At 40.0% G+C, this 10,878-nt stretch overlaps 1 protein-coding gene across 20 annotated transcripts in view; it reads right to left on the bottom strand.

Annotated features, from left to right (window-relative positions):
- Window positions 1–10,878, bottom strand: part of plekha6 (pleckstrin homology domain containing, family A member 6) — a 103,072-nt gene that overhangs the window by 21,047 nt on the left and 71,147 nt on the right. For 2 of the 20 annotated variants that reach the window (XM_053227316.1, XM_053227318.1), the window contains exon 1: window positions 9,402–10,878. This exon is cut by the window's right edge. The exons of 13 other annotated variants lie outside the window; for them this stretch is intronic. The gene's annotated coding sequence lies outside the window, so the exon portion shown is untranslated. 5 more of the 20 variants (XM_053227315.1, XM_053227319.1, XM_053227314.1 and 2 more) reach the window with 4 other exon arrangements.

Here is a 10,878-nt window from a genome sequence, read left to right on the forward strand (position 1 = left end):
ATGTGTCCAGAATATTTCAAGCATCCCACATACAGCTCCTGGCTAGAATGCAAATCTCTAAATGTGGTTTTTTTATGCACAGGGTCATGCAGGTATGGAGAAAAGAGCACACAAACACACACACACACATACCTACTAGAGAGAGTTCATCTCTAAACAGGCACAGTGGAGACCAATTCTCTCAGGGCTCCTCAGAGGTTTGGGTGGAGGGAAAAGGAGGGAAGAGACTGGGTGAGGACAACAGGGTCAGACATGAAGGTCAGCTAGAGGTCATTAGAGGGTTAGGTGGATTTATTAATATAAAAGGGTTTTGTGCATCTATTTCCATACAGTATTGAGTATACTGCTAACATGTGTGATGAAGACATGAATGGTATTCTTAAATCAAATTTACAGTTAATTGTTGTTTTAGCTGAGCATCAGCTGAGCATCTAATCATGAACAGAACAAGAGGGTTAAATCCAGGGTTAATATCCTGAAAGACAAATCAGTTAGTAGTAGGACTGGGCGATATGATGATTATAATATCACAACACACTTTCTGAGACATCGTGGTATCTTTTGATAACTTTATATCTTTTCTAAAAAATTCTGGTAACATCTGATTTTGAATATCTACTGTTTTGAATGTTTCAAATTTATTTAAACCATTAAGATTTTTTTAAAGTACCATCAAATAAATTAGGTTTATTTTTAGATAAATGTTTTCCCTGACACTTTGTTAAGAAACCAATATATCGTGCATTGTATCATGATATGATATTTTTGCCATATCGCTCACCCCTAATTAGTAGATTTGTGACATCATTATAGTGCAGAGCTACAACACAGCTTCTAATTATAAATGTGCACATTTTAAAACACGAAGCTTTTGTGAGTTAAAGTTATGATAATACATACAATAAATGCAATTCGGTGAAAGCAGAAGAAAGTTTAGGTTAAATACACACACAAACACACACACACACACCCTTTTCACACACGGAAAAACAGTACATTGCAGTTCAGAGCGTTCAGCACATGGGGGCAACAGAGTCACTTTAAACAAATGGCACACGGAAAACACCTATTTTATATGCATATACAGTCTATTTACAAAGTTCAGCATCTAACCTTTGTCTGAAATATTTAGATACAGATAAGTGACCAGGATGTGAACACATCACATGACCTGGGCAAACATTACCTTTATTAAGAGTGCCTCTTTAGAACAGGTAACACATACTGACATGTGACAAATGTCTATGTTCCTTTAGCTACTGTATAACCATGGATTCATCACCATACGCAAACATTCGTGTTCTGTAGTAGTGTTGCTCTAATAAACAGACTTTTTCAAGACTCAGCCAAGTCTTTTCAACCTGATTATAAATCTATACCAATCTGAAACACTGATTTCATAACCCCAAATGTGCATTTATGTGCATAAATAAAACCAGCCTATTGTTCCGATGCTGTGTGGGAGTGTGCCACTTGCCATAATGCCACGGCTTTACGGTACCCAGTTAATCAGGAAATGTGAAACACAAAGCTAAACCCCTGATTTCACTTAATCATGGCTACTATTGACATTTCGTCCCATTTATCTTAACCAAAACACTATGAAAACAGCTATGATTAGTCATTTGAGGGTGTGCCACCTGTATACACAATGAATCATGAACTGCTATAATCACACTACCGGTATGTGGCCTCATCAGTTGTATAGATGATGAAACACATGCCAAAGACAAATGAAGTGAGCAAGGAACTTTGAGTGTCACCCAAGTAATTGCACTCCTACACTGCTGCACAGTAAATGGTTTGGCTGCACTCTAGATGACTTAGCAAGATCTAAAATAACACCACTTAGAACATACTTCGAGTGCAGAATATGATTATGCTGACTGCATTCAGACAGTATGTGGCCTGCAGTTCACTGGGCGCTTTCATTCTTCTTGTGAAATAATCTGCAGGTATCCTCAGCCATAAGGATCGAAACAAAAGCCAACTCACGCACTAGTATCCAGTCGGTTGCTCAACTTCATCTAATATTTGTGAAGGTCAAGTTCAAAATTCCCTGTTTACAAAGGTGAGGATAAGCAACTAACATGACTGAATGGTGACAACAGTTACCTTTTAAGGCTTAACCATTAGTGATTAGTTCAGGGATGTCTTTAATAAGACATCAATCTGAAGTGGTTGTGGTTTGGTTCGTACTGGGACTTCACATTAACACTGTTGACTAGCAGTGCAGACTCTGAGCACATGAGACAACTCTGTTTTACTTGAAGGAGATGGTAAGTGCATATTTCTCTATCCTATCATCTTTAAGCTTCATTTTCATCTGCGACTTTTTTTTTTAAACAAACCATGTCATTAGTTCACTAATTAGACAAGAGAGGGCAAATCTATAATAGTATATGAAAACATTATCCTATCTTGATGAGCTGCCTTCAGCTGTTCCTGTGAGCTCCATGTGGCTGGCCAAAACAGAGGAACTTCTACAGGAGCACAATGGTTTGTGTTTAGAAAACTAGAGTCTCTGAACTACAGCCAGTTTTTTTTTTGTTTTTTTTTTTCATATGTTGATTGGTTCTGCTACAGTGTTTATTTTGTGCTTGGTCCCATCCTGAATTTCATTGCTGGGCTCTCATCCAGATCTAGACCACTGTCCACCAGTTGACAACTCCAATCTAGAGAATCAGTCTTCCTTGCCACACCGGCTATGTTAACATGCAGCCTAATAATCTGTGAATAATCAGACTGACAGCTCAATCGGAAAAGAAAACGCTCATGCAAAAAAAAAAAAATCCAAATGCAAAAAAAGGTCCTTCATTTCTTGTGTTATTACCAAACAATTGACCTTAATGTTAGTAATATTACAAGATGAGCAAAGGCATCATAATATGTGCATTTTGTTATTTTTCAACAAGAAAAATGCCCTTGCTCCTGACTATAAGTCAATTATAAAATGCTCACAAATGTGTTTTCTCTCTGTTTAATAATCACACTTGGACAGAAAAGGTTTGCCCTATCGTCCAGAGATCACGAGTTCGAATCCTGATGATGCTACAGCCATCTGTGGAGCTCTCTAGGTGGGAGGGATGGCATACTCCCTCTCCCCTGTCAATCATAACACTAGCCAACCGTGGGCATCTATGAGCTCATGTATGCGGAAAAGGGCAGATAGGACTTTCCTTCAAGTGTGTTACGCCACCATGTGATGCAGCAGGAGCAGCAGTTTGAAAACACAGGTTTCACCCTCGCAGGTTGGCATCAGATGATAGGGGATATCTGCCTGGTTGGCAGGAAAAATCCGGAAAAAAAAAAACTTGTAAAACTTAAGACGCAAGAAATACATTTAAAAAGTTGAATACGTTGACTGGAGTCACGTGCTGCACGTTCTTATGGGAAAGTTGGCACAAACTCTCGCTCCATGTATACACATAACTAAAAAAACAAATAAATTATGATTCTCTACGAAATGTCCTGTTTAGGATACACATAATTCAGAATCTGCAATCAGAATTAATTTATTCAGATTGGTGAAAAAACAGCTAATGTTGCAAGTACTTTTGATTCTTCAGAACTGAAAGGCTTAGAATTTGGGACTTAAATTTGACATTTTAGACTTTGATATATTGTTCTTGTTAAAGGTCAGGGCTCCATGGCTTTATGTTTTTCTTTTTAAAATGTGACAGTCCCATATTCCTATTCCATACAGTCACACGTATCACACCTCATTGACTCTGTCCTAACTGATTTCACATGCGTGCATGACTTCTAATGCTAGGGTGCACATAATATAACAGGCATTTAACAAATCTGTGTGAGGAGACAAGACAAACAGTGTGTCACCAACTACCATAACACAGTGAGGTCAGCTGTGTGTTGTGCTTTATAAAAAGCTAAGGAGAAATATCTAGACATTTCACTTGTCTGTCTCTTATTTTGGTCATGCCTTTGAGCTCGTTCATCCGAAACATACAAACATCCAAAATAAATCTTATTCCAAGAGCCATTAACTTGCTGTCTTGCTGTCTGCTGATATTCTATACATAGACACCAGATCTTAATTACAGCCGAAATGGAGACGGCAGTCATCACCAGGCTGTGAACAGAAACGGCTGATTCATCTTCATTCCCCGGCATGTGTGAGGGGAGTGGTGCTTTCTCGAGAATGTGTCTCCCATTGGAGGATCAGATAGAATCCGAGAGGGATTACAAGCTCATATCCACCTGAGACGAGGCAGAAGCAGAACAGCTTTCGAGCGCAAGTGTTGTGCAAACGAATGGAAAATATCAATATAAGCTACGTTACACAACAATGGCTTTCCTTCAAGGTGCACAGTCAATATTATACCGACTCCCTGTAATATTGCGGCTTTGGGCAGACTATAGCAACACACCACAAACAGGGTGGAAGATGAGGAGAGGATGACATGAGGCCTGGCCTGTTTTTTACCATGTATGAAGCAGAATGCTGGTAATCTGAGTCGAGCCTGTTGTCTTATGCAGTGCCAAATGTACTCTTGTTCTTCTGTGACTGTCACTGAGGAGTGCCCTTGGCAACTACAGTATTCATCTAGTCATGAGTGGGAAGTGAAAGTTTGAAATCTTTTTTTTTAAATTATTATTATTATTGCTCTACTGCTGCTTGGACAACTCTAAGGAAGTGGCAAGAGCTATTCCAAAGCATTATACCAGATGAATCATATCATTGGAGTGCAACAGCCATTTTCAAGAAGATTTTAGTTTAAACTAACACTTCCTTAAAAGGGCAGTCTTTTCAAATGTGTCGGTGTGTTTTTTGCTCCACATTTTTCAGAAATCTAGAGCCATAAATAATCTCGTTTCCCTTTCCAACTCATAGAGAACCTGTCAGATGATGATAGACGCACTCCTTGAGGAAAGGAACTGCAGCACGTCTGACAGAGAAAGTGACAAAGACACATAATTCTGGACAGAGAACAAAATGTGGAGATACTGAGAATAGAACAGAATTATTATTAAAATTAGATTGATTTCTTCAAGGTTTATGGCTAGGATGATAGCATCCTGGCTCTTTATTCTGCAGAACATCCACTGAAGGATTTCTCAGGGATTCATCCAGCTAATGTGTGTGGTAGCCTGGGAAGATCCTTCACATAGTGACGTTTCTACTACAGACCTACTAACAGGGAAACAATGCATAAAAATAGTACATTTTCAGTATAGTCCTTTCACAAATCAGTTGTATAAGGCAGAAACTGTAGTGCACATATATACAGGGTTTTACAGTAACTACTGGGTGCTTTTGGTGGTGGGGGTGCTGCTGCTTGCCTGGTGATTACTGTAAAACACTGTATATATGCAAACTCCAGTTTCTACCTCAACAGGCTCGACCATGCCGGTTGGACACGGCTGCGCTGACTGGCACAGAAGAGCAGCGCTTATAATTACTTTCTAATTCTCATTAACTATTAAAATAAATTGTATATTGTAAGATTTTACACTTTATTGTAAGCCTATTTAATCTTTTTTTGTTGTTGTTGTTCTTTTCCTTTTGACCATTTTTGGCCGATTTTTTTCCAAAATATAAATGGATAGATTTTATTTCACGTTAATAAAGCCAAAACATTCTCTATTTACCTTGACAGATTTGCTTTCAAATGGGAAAATCGAGTCATGGGGATTCTAATGTGAGACTGGGGGGAAGGGGGCGGGGCTTCCACAGAGTCCAGTAATATGGGAGCGTTCAAAACACATGCGCAACTGTCAATCATTTCATATTCACTATTTCATATTCATAATATATTTCTCTTTTGTATGTATCTCAATCACACCTAAAGTTAAATCATTTTTTAAAATTGGGTTTAAAGAATCCAATCCGACTGTGCTCAGGTGCATCATGGATATTCTGACAGTCATCGTCTGAAATGGTTAGGCTTAGGTCTGTTTATGGCACACAGCCATCCAACATCTTGGGCAATGCTTGACAGTCATTGTGAGGAAATCACACAGGTAGTGAAGTTTTAGACATTTTTAGTCACACTGACTGGATTTGTTCTACTGGCTTCTTACCCAACATGAATAAAAACCACTTCATGTTGGTGAAATACAGTACTGTCCAAAAGTCTTAGACACATGCAAAGAAATGCTAGAGAGCAACGACGTCTTCAAAAATAATGATATAAAAAAAGACTATAAAGAGCAGTAAACAGTAATAAATGAAACAAAGCCAATATTTGGTGTGACGATCCTTTGCTTTAAAAAAAATAGTAGTCTCAGGTACAATTAGTGCAGTTTTATAAGGAAATGAGCTGGAAGTGTTACTGAGCATCTTGCAGAAGCAGCTACAGTTCTTCTGGAGACTTGGACTGTCACACTCGCTTCTTATTTTTGCAGTAAAACCCAGCAGCCTTCATTATGTTTTTTTTTTTTTTAAAGTGGTCTCTTATGTAATCTGCTGCTTTCTTTACTGACATACAAACATTTTTCTGTAACATTTAATTTTGTGCTGGAAAACTAATGTTTGGAATCTAAAATGTACTAAAAAAAACAACACACTATATATTTATGGTTTTGTAAAGTTGAGGCGTCAAAGTCTTTTAAACTCAGGAAAAAAAAATTGCCAACCTGATTTTTTTTGTCTTATTGTCCAGAATTCAGCCACATGGACATCCAACAGATTTTCCCATATCCTTGAGGTGACCCTCTTTCTTGTCACAGTCTCAGCATGTCTGTCCCTGTCTCCACCCAGGTATATTTCTTTAGTCATGCATGGTTAATGCAGCGGAAAGAGCAACAGATGGAATCTGCGCGGATAAATAAAACCTGGCGAGAGTGACGCCACCTGATGCTTGCTTCACCTATTAGCAAATGGTACAGATCTCGCTAGTTCATATTGCTTCCTCCAGCACCATAGCTACCATGACTAGACAGACTCTTTGTGAGTCTAGACAGGTCTTGTGAGTAAACAACCGGAGACTTACAAACTCGTAGAGCAAAGTGAGGGAGCTGCTGGCCAAAGTCTGCTCGATGCACTAATGTGTTGACAACGTCATCTGCATGAGCGCAAACAAGAACACAGAGGCAAGAGTAATTACTGATTACCGTGACCAATAATGACTAGGCAACTCTGAGGGAATGATTGCATGGGTGTGTTCAGTCTCCAGCTCTGTCTGCCTCCTGCACGCACACACCTCCTTCCTGTGTCAGAACGCTTCCTGAGAGCTGGTCCACGCTGTGTAAATAGACAGTGCCCACGTGAATGATAAGAGAGATACATTACTCCTACACCAGCAGCCCTGCGACATCAGTCGCAAGCGGAAACAGTACTGCTAGTCCAGGCCATCGCAATCCTTCCCACTGGGCAAACATCCTGATTTCAGCAACATTACGTGCCCTAGATCTGCTGAGACAAAACTGGGTCATTTGCTAATTATCAACTCATTTCAAATGTTCAAACCATGAAGATCTTTGGTCCAGGGTGTATTCCTGCCCCGTACCCAGTGTTCCCAGATACGGATCCAATACGACCCTGAGCGGATACGCTAAGAAACGAATGGGTTTTAAGTAAGGCAACTTAATGTTCAGTTTGGTGGTGCTTTCTCTGGGTCTAACACCGCAATCTGGTGTTACACCCACAGGGGTTTAAAGTAAACAGTGGCGATTTCCTGTAACCTGTAAACCATAATCATCATCCTCCACATCTTCCTAATTTTTCCATGAAGAGCCAGAAATTTAAGGACGCGCAAAAAACAGTGTAAAAAATAAAAGGGCATTTTCCCACTGCACAATATAACAAATCATTTGGCACCATAGAGAGAGAGAGAGAGAGGGAGAGAGAGAGAGAGAGAGAGAGAAACACAAAAACAATAGTAGTTTGTTGCTGCCATGTTGGTTTTGTCAAAAATAACTTTTTCTATTTTTATTTTATTTCTCAACTCACAAAAAGACTCATATTTCTCAAAAAAAGTATTTAAAAAAACCTTTATGGCATAATAGGAGCACAAGGGAACTGAAATGGTTTTCTTTTCTGATCAAATGATGTGCTGATTTTACGATTTTTAGGGTTTCGGTGTACTGTATATTTAAGTTCATCACCAGCGAGTTGAAATAAAATAACATTTCGTCTTATCAGTGAAAAAATGAAAAACTCTTTGGGAGTATGACAAATATTTTCAGCGTAAATAATATAAAGTGGTCAAACAAACAGTTAATCAGACAAATGAAACAATCCAAGCACTTCTATCCATGGTGGATGGACGTGTTGCTCTTCTAAAGGCAGGTTTTTGGTTTTTTTTAAAAATAAACTGTCATTACACTCTTGGTTCTAATTCTAGTTGATGGAAATTAATTACACCTATAACCCCAAGTATTGTTGCATGTTTTGGTCAGTTCTTGTTTGTGAATGTGCAGTGATAAAAGTCTCAGTACAAGCATCCATCCACAGCTTATGAAGGTGCTACCCAGATTTCCACCACTGACATCAGTCTCAACTCACTTGTCCCACACGAACAAGTTGCAGCTTGTTTTTATCAGCTTGTCTCCCCGCGTTCTGGGACACGACTGCATTCTGGGCCTGAATCAATAAAACAATCAAACTATCTCGGACCCAAAGACAAACTTATCAGCACTACAAATCTGGGATCTTTCCACCATGGCCTCATAATCAGGGTTACTAACAAGAGGCTATGATTGCACTGGTCTTCTCTTCTCTTTGACTTGTTCTAACTCAATAAAGCCGGACGTCACGTGTCTCACAGCTTACTGACTACGAATAATAACAACACCAACAGAGATCTCTGAAGATTTTTTTTCCCTAAACCAACTGCGGTTTACAAAAACAGATCCATCAGCCCTTCACAGCAAGTCAGTCATTAATGAGATTGTATGATTATACAGGACTTCCTGTTTTTTTATATATATATATATATATATATATATTTGGCTTCTTCCTGCTCTGTAAGGCCTGCAGAGGGAGACACGGAGAGGGAGCAACCTCCCAGCGGTTATGCAACCCCTCTTCATCAATATTCAAACAGTGCTATTCTGGGGTGGAGGACGACGCTGTGTGGTGTGTGCGTGTGTGTGTGTGTGTGTGTGTGTGTGATACTTAGAGTCGACTTATGAAGAAAAAGAGAGATAATGAAAGGGAGCATAATGATGATAAGAGCTGAAGAAAGAAAATGTACAGTCAGCAAGTAGATACAGCAGTACAGTGTAGTGGGTATGTGGATAGTGTAATGTACAGTATCATGTTTTTTTGGCTTGGTAACAAAATATTCATTATGTAGAGCAAACCTAAAGGAACAGGATATTGCAGGAAACTGTGACAAAGCCAACGTGAAGCCTTATGAGCTACATGACACTGGAATATTACTGTCAGAAACAAGATATCCCACCTATTCAAAAACAAGGAAGTAAATCCTCACCAGCCTCAGGGCCCATCTTCAGTTCTGGTCAGGCTGCGTTTAACCAGGATTACACGACGTTACATTTGAATACGTGCAACCAGAGTAAGGAGCGTAAGGTGCTGGAGGTGCTGCTGGCGTTATTGTTAAGGCAACCTGAGACAAGGAAGCTGCTGCAGTCAAAGCGTCTTCGGTTATGCCCGAGTGAACTCACCTCTGGCTCTCTGTGCGTGGTTTAAACCCAAACACACACATGGCCAGCGCATAGTGTCTCACCAGTTCTCACTTAATTATTAACCTCATGCTTGGACTAGTTCAAAAAATGCTGGCTGGAGGGGGAGTGTGTGACGGCATCGTCTGTGGACGCGTCACGATTTGTTAGCACTCCTCATAAATAGAAAACACTCTTGCAGGGATGAGAAATGTAATGACTATGAGTCAGTGCTTATTTTTAACACATGCAACTCCATCTGTTACACGGCGCATTATACGTGGAAGTGTTTTTCAGATGAACAATCACCATTACACCTTCTGCAATTTCAGGGGCCGTAAATCAGATTTAGGGCTCCTTTCATGGAGGCAGTAAATATCCTGAAATGAGTTTTATTGAAGCAAAGCTCATTCCACCCCTCAGATCCTTTAAAAGCCCATGCCAAAGGTCACCAACGTAGAGTTCCTGCCTGTTGGCTGACCTCCTCCTCCTCCTCGTTCTCTGCTGTGGGTCAGCTAAAACTGAGAGACCTCATAAAAAAGAGACGGTTTTATCAGAAGTCGCCGTGAACCTGCGCAGACCCGTTATGAAACATCTCCACCCTGCGCCTGAGGAGACCTACACAGCTTGAGGGCAAAACCGAAAACAGAGCCTGGTGAGGAAAAAAAAAACACAGTTTCACATTCTTCACACGCCGAGGCAACTCACGGAACACACCTGGAGTCTCGTATGACACGTTCCACAATGAGATTTGCCTGTGGATACACCACCAGTGCTGCTTTACTGAAACCAGTGGCTGTCGTCATTAATCCAACACACAGCTAATTAACTCTGTTTAGTCTCTAAACTAATCGTCGAACGTCATTTGTATCACCACAACACGCCGTACATATTAACGTAGAAACGGGAACTCTGTCCACTCCTAATCCTGTCCACTACGTCTTAGTGTTTCACCTCTAATCCACCCGACGCAACCCAGTTAACAAGCTCTCTATCTGTTTAAAACACGAGTGCTGTGTAAAACTCTGTATCTGAGCTAGGAAATGGTAAACTAGTCCCTGCAGCAGCACAACAGCTCACTCTTCACTGTACACCTGCAAAACCTGTTCTGCTGTAGACAGATGACAGACGAATCAAAAACAAGCCGAAGGACTTGCATAAGAGTGGAAAATTTAAATGTATGGTAATCAAACAGACCCATATCGTGGTTTTCCATACAGCATTCTATTTAGCTGTGTGATTTCAAATATTATGATGTTAAATGACATAATGCAGTGTGCTATGCAA

This window comes from Pangasianodon hypophthalmus, chromosome 20 (genome assembly GCF_027358585.1).
Source record: "Pangasianodon hypophthalmus isolate fPanHyp1 chromosome 20, fPanHyp1.pri, whole genome shotgun sequence".
Lineage (NCBI taxonomy): Eukaryota > Metazoa > Chordata > Actinopteri > Siluriformes > Pangasiidae > Pangasianodon > Pangasianodon hypophthalmus.